Below are 12,077 nucleotides of genomic sequence, written 5' to 3' on the forward strand. Positions count from 1 at the left end.
AGGCTAAATCCAAATGGATGAGAGACCTCTATATCAGACCCGAAACCATAAAATATATCAAACAACACGTAGTTAAAACATTCCAGTACATTGAGACTTACGGGCATATTCAAGGAGGAAACTGCACTCTCCAAGCAAGTGAAAGCAGAGATTAACAGATGGGAATATATTAAACTGAGAAGCTTCTGCACCTCAAAAGAAATAGCGCCCAGGATACAAGAGCCCCCCACTGAGTGTGAGAAACTATCCACCCAATACCCATCAGATAAGGGGCTAATCTCTAAAATATACAAGGCACTGACAGAAATTTACAAGAAAAACATCTAATTCCATCAAAAATGGGGAGAAGAAATAGACAGACACTTTGACAAAAAAGAAATACAAATGGCCAAAAGACATATGAAAAAGTGCTCCACATCACTAATCATCAGGGAGATGCAAATCAAAACAACTATGAGGTACCACCTCACACCCCAGAGATTGGCACACATCACAAAAAATGTGAAGAAGCAGTGTTGGTAGGGAGAAAGGAACTCTTATCCACTGCTGGTGGGAATGCCGTCTAGTTCAACCTTTATGGAAAGTAATATGGAGATTCCTCCAAAAACTGGAAATCGAGCTCCCATACGACCCAGCTATACCACTCCTAGGAATATACCCTAGGAACACAAAAATACAATACAAAAATCGCTTCCTTACACCTATATTCATTGCAGCAGTATTTACCATAACAAGACTCTGGAAACAGCCAAGATACCCTTCCACAGATGAATGGCTAAAGAAACTGTGGTACATATACACAATGGAATATTATGCAGCTGTCAGGAGAGATGAAGTCATGAAATTTTCCTATACATGGATGTACATGGAATCTATTATGCTGAGTGAAATAAGTCAGAGAGAGAGAGAAAGATGCAGAATGGTCTCACTCATCTATGGGTTTTAAGAAAAATGAAAGACATTCTTTCAATAATAACTTTCAGACACAATAGAGAAAAGAGCTGGAAGTTACAGCTCACCTCATGAAGCTCACCACAAACAGGGATGAGTTTAGTTAGAGAAATAACTACGTTTTGAACTATCCTAATAAGGAGAATGTACGAGGGAAATAGAAAGCCTGTCTAGAGTACAAGCGGGGGTTGGGTGCGGAGAAGGAAGATTTGGGACATTGGTGATGGGAATGTTGCACTGGTGATGGGTGGTGTTCTTTACATGACTGAAACCCAACACAACATGTATGTATTAAAGTTGTTTGAATTAAAAAATGAACTAAGTTTAGGACTTTAGAACTATAAGGTATATAGAAAAACACGTAGGTTAAACACTCCATGACATTGAAACTAAAGGTTTCTTTAAGGAAGAAACAGAACTCTTCAAACAAGTCAAAGCAGAGTTAAACAGATGGGACTATGTTAAGCTGAGAAGCTTCTGCACCTCAAAGAAATTAGTGCCAATGACACAAAATCCACCCACAGAATGGGAGAAACTATTCACCCAATACCCATCAAATAAGGGGCTAATATTGGAAATATACAAGATACTGACAGAACTTAACAAGATATAAACATCTAACCCCATACAATTTCTTAAAGAAATACAAAAGGCCAAAAGATACATGAAAAAGTGCTCCACATCACTAATCATCAGGGAGATGCAAATCAAAAGAACAGTGAGGTACCATTTCACTCCACAGAGACTAGCACACATAGCAAATAACAAAAATAATTAGTGCTGGTGGGGATTTGGTGAGAAAGGAACTCTCATTCACTGCTGTTGGGAATGCTGTCTAGTTCAACCTTTATGGAAAACAATGTGGAGATTCCTCAAAACTAAAAATTGAGCTCCCATATCATCCTGCTATTCCACTTCTAGGTTTACACTAGGAACTCAAAAACACAATACATAAATGCCTCCTTCACACTTATATTCATTGCAGCGCTGTTTACAATATCTAGGATCTGGAAACAACCCAGATGCCCTTTAACAGATGAATGATTAAAGAAACTGTGATGTTGCCCCATTTGTTGGGTCCGGTTTTCACCTTTGTTGATTGTTTGAGTATCTGCAAAGAGCTCCCAGAATGAGAAATTGATTCCCATTCCCTTGTTCCCTTTTGGGGGGAGATCTTGGTAATATTTATCTGCAGCAAATAATCCACACAGACAAGAAGGTTAAGGGGTAAAAGGCTGGGCAAAGAGAGTCCTTTGTCAGCCTCCTGCTAGCTCCAAAACACCTAAAGCCAGCCAGCCAACTCTGGCAACCACACTCGAACGCCTGGCACCCAAGCTATTTATTCGGCTCTCAACAGCGCCCCCACCTGGAAGGTCAAGGTGGACAACAGGCAAAGAATAATCTTATGGAAATATTTTCATATACAACAGTGTGGTACATATACACAATAGACTATTATGCAGTCGTCAGGAGAGATGAAGTCATGAAATTTTCCTGTACATGAATGAACATGGAAACCATTATGCTAAGTGAAATAAATCAGAAGGAGAGAGATAGACATAGAATAGTCTCACTCATCTATGTGTTTTAAGAACCATGAAAGAAATTATTGTAATAATGCCCAGAGACAACAGAGATGAGGGCTGGAAGGACCAGTTCTTGATGTGAAGTTCACCACAAAGAGTTGTGAGTGTAGTTAAAGAGATGAGTACACTAACTATCATGACAATGTTAATGAGTGAGAGAAATAGAATGCCTGTCTTGAATACAAGTAGGGCATGAGGAAGGAGGGAAATGGGGGCATTGGTATTGGGAATATTGCAGTGATAAAGGGGGAATATTCATTTTATGAGTGAAACCCAACTACAAACATGTATGCTATCATGATGCTTAAATAAAGAAAACTAATTAGAAAAAAATTAAAAATAGAGTTTAGAAAAGAATAGGATAGCTGCACATAGTTTTTAAATATCAGAATGCTTCTTTAGGTAAAAAAGTGATTCAGGGAGGATCAGTTAACATAAGTGCCTAGTTAAAGGAATTTTAGAGAGCTTGCATGAGGGCTGCCTATAAGCAAAGAGTAATGAACTGGGAAATGTCATAGGGCCAGTTTATGGATAGATCTGATGTTATATCAGACTTATGATGTTATATCAATCTAGATATTAATTTGTAAACACTATGGAACTGCTGAAATATTCTATGAATGCTAGTGGTACAGTCAGATTCATAATTGAGAAAGGTATTTATGAGGGTCAGGAAGATAAAACAGGTTGGAGTGCAGGCTTTGCTGATGAAGAACCCCAGTTTAATCTTCACTAGCACATAAAGTACTACTGCAGTGAACTAGTGCTCTCTGCCTCTGCATAAAACAAATATTCCCAGATCCCTGAACCATCTGGCCAATATTCTCAGTATGGCCTAAGTGGCCATACTGAAAGACCTCTAAGAAAGATCTTTCCTTCTTTGGTAGAAGTGAAATTCTGGAAGCAGAAAGAATTATGGCAATGTTGGGGTAGGTACCAATTCTGTTTTAGAAATTCTCATTTTTCTGTGCTCGAAAAAGTCTAAGATGGAGATGCCTAATATATAGTTGGAGATTTTGGTAGAAATTTCTAGTGTTCATTCACATGTAGTTCTCCTATCTTGTCTTACACATGAGTTGATTTTACCTGAAATTAGATATATTTTAACTAGTTGTTTCCAATGGGCTATGAATAGAAGTAATTGAGTCACTTCTGGATTTTTATCAACATAATTCTGCCATCTCTCCTCTATTCTATAGAATGCAGAAGATGATGAATATCGTATATGCTATAAGTTTAGGATGATAGCATTTCCTTCAGCCTAATTGCTGGATGTGAAAGTAAAACAGGATCATCTTTATATTTTACATTTTACCATAATTAACAAATCAAACTTTTACAAACTACAGAGGTTCTTGAAAGTTTTAACAAACTTTTAATTTATTATGTTCTGATAAGGGAATATATCAGACTCAAACTGAGAAGTTATATCTGACTTTACATGAAGATTTGAAGTCACCAAAGTATAAATGTAGTTGAAACATAGGCAAATTATAGGACACTGAAAGGGGATAGGTACCTTGGGATAAATGGATTACGTCTGGAACCAGAAATTTATAATGTAAGGGAAAGAGAGAGGGGGGGGGGAAGATGCCAACAGAAAAACAATACAAAAAGAAGAGAAAATGGAGTAAGAGTGATAGGTCAAAGGCAAAGAGAAATGCAATTTTGAAACAGTTTCATCCTATAGTACTAAGGGATTCTCCTGGCTTTGAGCTGAGGGATCACTCCTGATGGAGTTCACGGTTCAAACTCTAGTCAGCATGTGCAAGGCAAACCTTCTGTACTGTCTCTCCAGCCTGAGAAATGTGATATCATATATTATCCTGGGAATGAGAGTTTTTTTTAAAAAAAAGCACTCATAAGAATAAAATGTACCAGGAATGTTACCAGGTTATTTTGTATCAAGGGTAGAGACCTTATGAGACCAGATTCAGAGAACCATTGGTCTATAGAATCCAAGTTACTTTGAATTGATGTCTGATAAATGTAATGGTTAATTTTTATATCAGCTCGATTATGTAAAGAAGGGCCCAGATAATTTGTAAATTTTACTTCTGGATACATTTGTGAAGGAACTTGTTGAAGCAATCATTGAATTGGTAGATTGAACAAAAAATACACCTTACATCAAAAATAGGCATCATCCAACTCCTTGACTCTAAAAAGCAGAGAAATGGAGACTTTTCCTCTCTCCTGAAGCTGGAGTATTTATCTTCTCACTCTCAGGCACTGAAGTTTCTGTTTTAGAGTTTCAAACTTAAGCCTTTAAAAACAACTCCATCCGAAAAAGGTTCTTACATGTTTAGTTATGATTTGGTAATACTACTGGCTTTTCTATTTTGTCAGTTTTCAAAGAGCCTATTGTGAAACTTTTTGGCTTTCATGATTCCATGAACTTGCTCACATTATAAACCATTATTACGTCTTGGTACTCTCTCTATAGAGAGCCCCAGCCAATCCAATAAGTGACTTGACAAGATATTAAATATCACCCTTCATTTCAGAAACATAATTTCAAGTGAAAAGAAAGGGTTTGATAAAAAGAAAAAAGAAAGATATCAAGCTGTATAATATAATTTAAATAAAGAAGAATGATGGATGGAAGGAGGATCAGGTGATATTGTAGTTACAACTCATGTAATATAGATTATGCCAAACTTAGTTCAGAATACTCAGTTTCCACAGACCTACTCCATGCATTAAATTTATTCCATAACAACAGGAACTAGCACCTTGATGGAAAGAAATTCTAGCAGAAATACTGATAGAAGAGTGTGCAGGATGCTTGACTTGCATTTGGCTTATCTAGGTTCCATCCCTAACCTAGCCAGAAGTGATCCCCAAGTGCCACAACTAAGAACTGAGCACAACTGGATGTGGCCCAAAAAACTGAAGAATGAGGAGAACAATAAGAAGGATACAAAGAATGAGAAAAATAAAAAGGAGAAGACTAGATGAGCATGTTTGTAAAAAAAAAAGTCCACAACTGAAGTTATTTTATTTTTTTCAGTAATTCAGAGGAGTGTGGAGAAAATACCATATTAAAACATTATGGTTTTTCAGGCCAGCTCTATATATAGACTCACTCTTTTTCCTAAAGAGATGTAAACCAAGCCTTGAAAAATCATGGGTACATTGGCCACAAAGCAGAAAAATGGCCCACTTGGGAGGAGAGGAAGGGCCAAGTCCCCAAGCTGCCAAAGTCATGTCTGCTGCATCCAAAAACCAAAATAACCATTTTGCTGATGACCCCGCCTCATCACACATCTAAGATTCCTTTTGGGAACACTAATCTGACTAAACTTCAGTTATTCTGGTATTTAAGCTCTGTCTCCAAAGATTTTTAGAGTGAGTGCGGGTACTCTCCCCCATCTTTCTTTTTCTGGAAAGCCTGGCAGCTGTAACCAAATCCATAATAGCTGCAGTATCAGTAATAGTGCTTTGAATTTCAGACAACTTCATTTGTTGGATACTGTAATCCTGTAAAAACACACCAATTTAAAAAATGGAGATCTGGGGCCAGAACGGTGGCACAAGTGGTAGGGCGTTTGCCTTGCACACGCTAACCTTGGACGGACCATGGTTTAATCCCCTGGTGTCCCATATGGTTCCCCAAGCCAGGAGCAATTTCTGAGCTCATAGACAGGAGTAACCCCTGAGTGTCACCATGTGTGCCCATAACAACAGGAACTAGCACCAAAAAGATTAAAAAATGGAGATCTAACAACAAGATATTTCTATACCTTCTGTCATTGTAGTAGTGACTTCATTAGAGATAAAATAATTTTCACAAATGTGCTTGATACTCTACTTTTACATTTTTCTTTCTTTCTTTAAACTTTCTTCTCTTCCTTTTTTTTTCTATTTTTCAATTGTTCCCTTCCCCCCACATAAGGAAACATGCACCAGACGTGGCTTTTGCCTTCCTGGTGCAGTGTCTAATGTTCCTCTCAAGAATTATCTGCCAAAAGGCCCGTTCAGAGAAGTCAATTATTGACCCTTTGCGTGGATTATTGGCTATAATTCTAACATGGCTGTGACATTACATTTTCTCTTTACTATTATTTATTTGAATTTTGTCTCTTTTGCCACTACAGAAATTCTGCCTGAGCTATCTTGCAGTCATTAAAGGAATTTCAGTACCAAAGCAAGCTGCTAAAAGTTCCCTGCTGGCTTAGCATATTTGCAACTAAAAGTCCAGCCAGCTCTCTCTTTCTGTCAGCCTTCTCACTTCCGAAGGCCAAGTCAATACATAACATCTTCAAGACAATGGTCTTCTCTCCCTGCTTTTGAGCTTCAAAGCAAATGATTTCTGTCTTGGGAACTCTCCCTGTCACTTTGAATACCTGCTTGCAAACAGGTTTGGTCAGTGTAGAATTAGATTATTTCACTAGGTATAATTATTGTATCCCTATCTTTAGTGTTATTCTCTTTCTATTACCAGATCATCGGAAGTGGGTCTTAGCCCCTAGCTAGAATACTATTTCCCTCAGGTTAAGAATATTTGGTATCAGGAGTAAACCAGGATTCCTGCTATCCCTTAATTTATATCAGTAATAACACCTAGGGCCAGGAACTTCTTTGATATGTAAGAATTTTGTCTTCCTTTTATCGTCTAACTGAAAACTATTCTATTCTAGGTTACTAAACACCTTAAGCTATGTGTATTTGTTCTGAAATCAAACAATGTACATTGCATTCTTTTCATGTTATGACTGCCTCTCTTTTCCCTTTATGTACTCCATTGCCTGTAGATTAAAATTTGTCGCACTCTTGCCAGAGATGTGTTGACCCCACACATACTGCTTGTGGTATCATTATTTCATATTCGTTTGCTTCATGTTTCTGCTTATTCCCAGTGAGAGTTTACCTGACCCACTAAGGTTTTGCTTAGGGACGCAAACACGTCCGCAGCATTCAATGACTTTACTTCTATTTATTTGAAAACAAAATTATATGGTCAACTACATCAAGTATGTGATACATTTTCTTCGAAAAAGTAGAAAAAAGAAACTTTTTAAAATAGAAAAAACAAACTTTATGTTATTGAACCGATCCTCAAGAGAAACTTTCCTTATAATCCTGGGATTATGGTATAATAATACACTAAAACAGATGTTAAATTATTTCAAATAAACTTCTCTATGCACATACTTCTTAGAGTAGTCTTGAGAATTAAACGAGTTGATATGTTAGCAGTTATCATTGTTTTTTTCATTCTTATTGTTATCATCACCAGCAGCAAATATGCTGTATTTTGGCTTTATTGGGTATATCTATCTGTCTGTCTATCTATCTATCTATCTATCTATCTATCTATCTATCTATCTATCTATCTATCTATCTATCTATCATCTATCTGTCTCCCTACTTATATAACTATCTATCCAAATCTATCCATATATATACATATATATATGTACATACACATACCTATCCAAAATTTGAAATTCTTGTGAAGCTCCTGGTTGATGACAATGAAGATTTAAACTTTATTTTTAAAGGTTTTTTTTTGCTGTATTTGTCTGTTAAACTCCTCATATCTTTTTTAATTCAATTTAATTTTAAAGGAAGTTTAAAGGAAGTACCTTGACCTGAAAGTAGTAGACAGTGGTGCTATTCCAATTCAATGTCTTTAGTTCTTTTACACTTTATTTTGTCTTTGTTTATAGGTGCCCTCAGGTTATTCCTGGTGTGGCACTTGGGGGCATACACCTGGGGAACATATGGTTCAGGAGCAGAACTCAGGACCTCCATGTTAAAAAACTATGTTCTAGCCCATTGTGTTCTGGTTCCAATCCCATTTTTTGAAATTCAACTTATAACTGGTTTTAAATAACATGAGATTTTGGGGGTAACTCACCAAAGTTCCAAGGACATCCTACCACCCAAGATATCTACCCAATAACTCACCAAAGTTCCAAGGACATCCTACCACCCAAGATATCTACCCAATTCCTTCACTTCTCTCCCTATTTCCTTTAGTGCTATGCATTGTGCGGGGACTACAAGGGTTCCATCTTGTTGGCTTTAAGATAATGCAGTGCTGGAGTTAAATTTAGAGCATCATATATGCTCGGCATGTACTCTAGTACTTGAGTCACGTATTCAACATACTTTTATTTTTTAATTTTTATATAAATTCGTTAATTGAATTAGCAGAAGATACACAGTTACAAAGTTGTTCATAATTGAGTTGCAGTCACCCAATGTCCAGCACAAAACCTTCACCAGTGCATATTTCCCACTATGAATGCCCCCAGTTTCTCTCCTGTACTCCCACCTACCTGTCTCTGTGGCAGACATTTCTCTCTCTTCCTTTTTCTTTTTAGACACTTGCAATATTGTTATGAGCGGTATCATGCATATCAGTTTATCTCTTTTCAGCATTCAGTTTTTGGTCAAAGTAATTAATTACAAATATATCATATCAATATCAGATCATTGTCAAATATCATTGTCTGCCCTTACTGAACTCCCCCACATAGTTATCTTTTGAGCTTTCATTTCTTTAGTATTTATATTCCATATGTTAGTGAGATAACCTGGTAATTGTTTTTATTTTCTAACACAAATCACTGAGAATATTCACCTCAAGTTCCATCATTTTGCCCCCAAAGGCATGATCTCATTTTTCATGGCAGAGTGGTGTTCCATAATGAATATCTTCCACAAAACAAACTAAAAAAAGTTAACTCAAAACAGAGCGAATACCTTTAAAACTGACTAGAAACTGAAGCACGTTGAGGAAAATATAATCAGAATGCTTCAAATCTGTTTCTTTAAAAATATCTTCAATGACATGATAACACTGATAATGACAACCTAATTTAAAATAAGCAAATAGGACTACATCAAATTAAATATTTTCTGCATGGAAAAAGAAATAAGGGTTAATAATAAAAGACAACTAATTTAGTGAGATAAAGACTTAAAATCCAGATATATAAAGTAATTATAGAGTACTTGAATAAGATAAAGGCTTGAAATCAAGATATATAAAGTACTCACAGAGATTTACAGAGAGGTGGGTGTTGGGGGCAGTTTAAAGGGGGCCCCAGGCTTTCACCAACCCCAACCCAACTCAAGAAGGACTGTCTGTCTGGGTGGGGGTGGTGAACTTCCGGGCTTCCAGCTCTTTAAGGATATCTTTCCTTTCTGGGAGCGGGGAGCTTTTGACAGCATGGAAAATGGCAGGCCGTGTTTCCAAAGGCCCTTTTACCAAGCCTAGGGAGGGTGTGGGGCTTGCGCCACCCCAACGGCCTTCCATCTCCTTCCTCCCAGACTCCAGAGCTATCCCTGGGCCATACACCAGGGGGCCAGTGAGATAGGTGCCTGGGAGGAGTTTAAAGGGGACCCCAGGCTTTCCCCAACCCCCACACAGCAGAAGATGGGCTGGCTTCGGGAAGTTGCAGGCAACTTTCCTTCCTACCAGTATCCAATGTGAAACAGTGTGGGGGTAGTGCCCCCCATGCAAAAAGTATAGACAATTAATTAGGATACCATTGAGTTTAATCTGTTTGTCAAATACCCAGTGTCTGTGTTGTGTACTTTTCTCCCCCCCCTTGTCTCACCACCCAAAAGTTCACTTTTAGTCCTTTACTCCCTCACTCCCACCACCTATTATCTCACATTTAACCATTTTACTTTCAGTTTTTGGCTCCCCATGAAGCATTATCCCCACACAAGCCAGCTGCCAACCAGCTACCAAAGTGAAAAAATAGACTCTCAGGCTGAGAAGTAACCAGTAATCTGTTTCTACATATCTACTCTCAGTGAACTCCTGTCCTCCACCTTCCTTCACTGTGTAACTGTAGTTGCTACCATGCTAAGTTTCTGATTAGTCCCCACTCAAAGACATTTACTGATGTGGGACTGCTGGGAGTCATTTTTGCAGACTACAGAAGGACAAATCACAGACCAAAGTGGTGTCCAGGATTCCAGGCCCCCCCCGACTATTTCTAATGACATAAAGGGACATGCATATCTCCTTTGAATATCTTAGATGTATTCCCTTAATCGCTATAGTTCTTATTGAATATCCTCTTATACAGTGACAATTGTGCCCACTGTTTTTTTCTTTCCTGTTGATCTGTTCAATAAGAAATTCTGATAGAAGAGTCTTTCACTTTAGAATTCAAATTAGAACCAAGTTAAGGGGATTGGTGGACTTGTTCCCTTAGCCCCCAGAGGCACTAATAATACCTTGTGGTATTGTTCCAATTTTGCATAGACACATTAAAATCAGAAAATATAACATATGCAAACAAGTTCTTATCTAATAGAGGTAGGAACAAATATTTTGTAATGCAGATAGGCCTTATACCCTGAACATTGGCATAATGACTTGGCTCAGGCCTTCAAAGAATGGGCATTGCTCATACACACCTGAACCATTGACCATGGAAACAACCACAATTGTCTACAACATCACCAGGAAGCAAATATATATTAGGGTAGTCTCTACCACTACCCTGGCATTGACTTACTCCAAAGAATGTTCCCTTAACACCTTGATGATTCAGCAACAGCAACAACCTGCTTGCAGGGCAGAACGCTCTGCATCTAATGGTTAAGTGAAACTAGAGGACGTTCCACATCATCCTAGCTTCAAAGAAGGAATGCACAGACACCAGAATCTTTAACTACAGAAACCGGATACCAATAATAGCTAATGTGCGAAAAAAATTTCACTGGGACCACAGAGAATGACTCAGGGGTTGGGCAACATAGTATGCCTGGAACCCAGAGTCAGTCTTATGCCAGAAAACTTCATGGATAAGGCCTCCTTGTATTTAGGCCAAGACTTTTTTTCTCCATTTCCCCATATTTTGCTGGGCCTATGCAAATAACGATTGCCACTCTCACATCATTATTACTGTATTTTTTAATTCTTATCCTTAAAAAAAGAAGAGCTTACTAAACTTTCTGCTAGTGCTTTAATTAATTCATTGTGATTCAATAATTTTCAAAAATTCTTTCCTTTCTCTTCCATATATTTAGTTTTTTTTCAATTTTTTATTTTTTATATCATGTTGCTTTTGGTCTTCCTAAAACAAATGTATTATTATTAGTCATGTCAACTATGTAATGCATTTTATTTAGTAATTTAAAAGAAGAGAAAAAATTAGGAAGAGGAAATGAATAGACACTTCTTGGAGGAAAACAAAAAGATGTCCAAAAGGGAAATTAAACAATGATCATCATAATGTGACATTAGGAAATTGCAAAATAAAATGACAATTAGCTATCTCATATTAGCAATAATGGTATATATCAAAAATATTGGGAACAATTTCTGATATTGGGCATGTAGCCAAAAAGTAACTCACATCCACAGCTTGTGAGATTATTGTCCAGTTCAACCCCTGTGGAAAACAGAATGGATAGTTTTCACTTATAATTGTACTTTTATATGACCCAGCAATTTAGGTATCTACAATCAGGGTACAAAATCATTCATTCAAAAGACATGTTATTTATTGGAGCTCTTAGACAAATAGATAAGATATGAAATCAACCTAAGTTTTGAATGGA

The sequence above is a fragment of the Suncus etruscus genome, chromosome X, assembly GCF_024139225.1.
Source record: "Suncus etruscus isolate mSunEtr1 chromosome X, mSunEtr1.pri.cur, whole genome shotgun sequence".
Taxonomy (NCBI): domain Eukaryota; kingdom Metazoa; phylum Chordata; class Mammalia; order Eulipotyphla; family Soricidae; genus Suncus; species Suncus etruscus.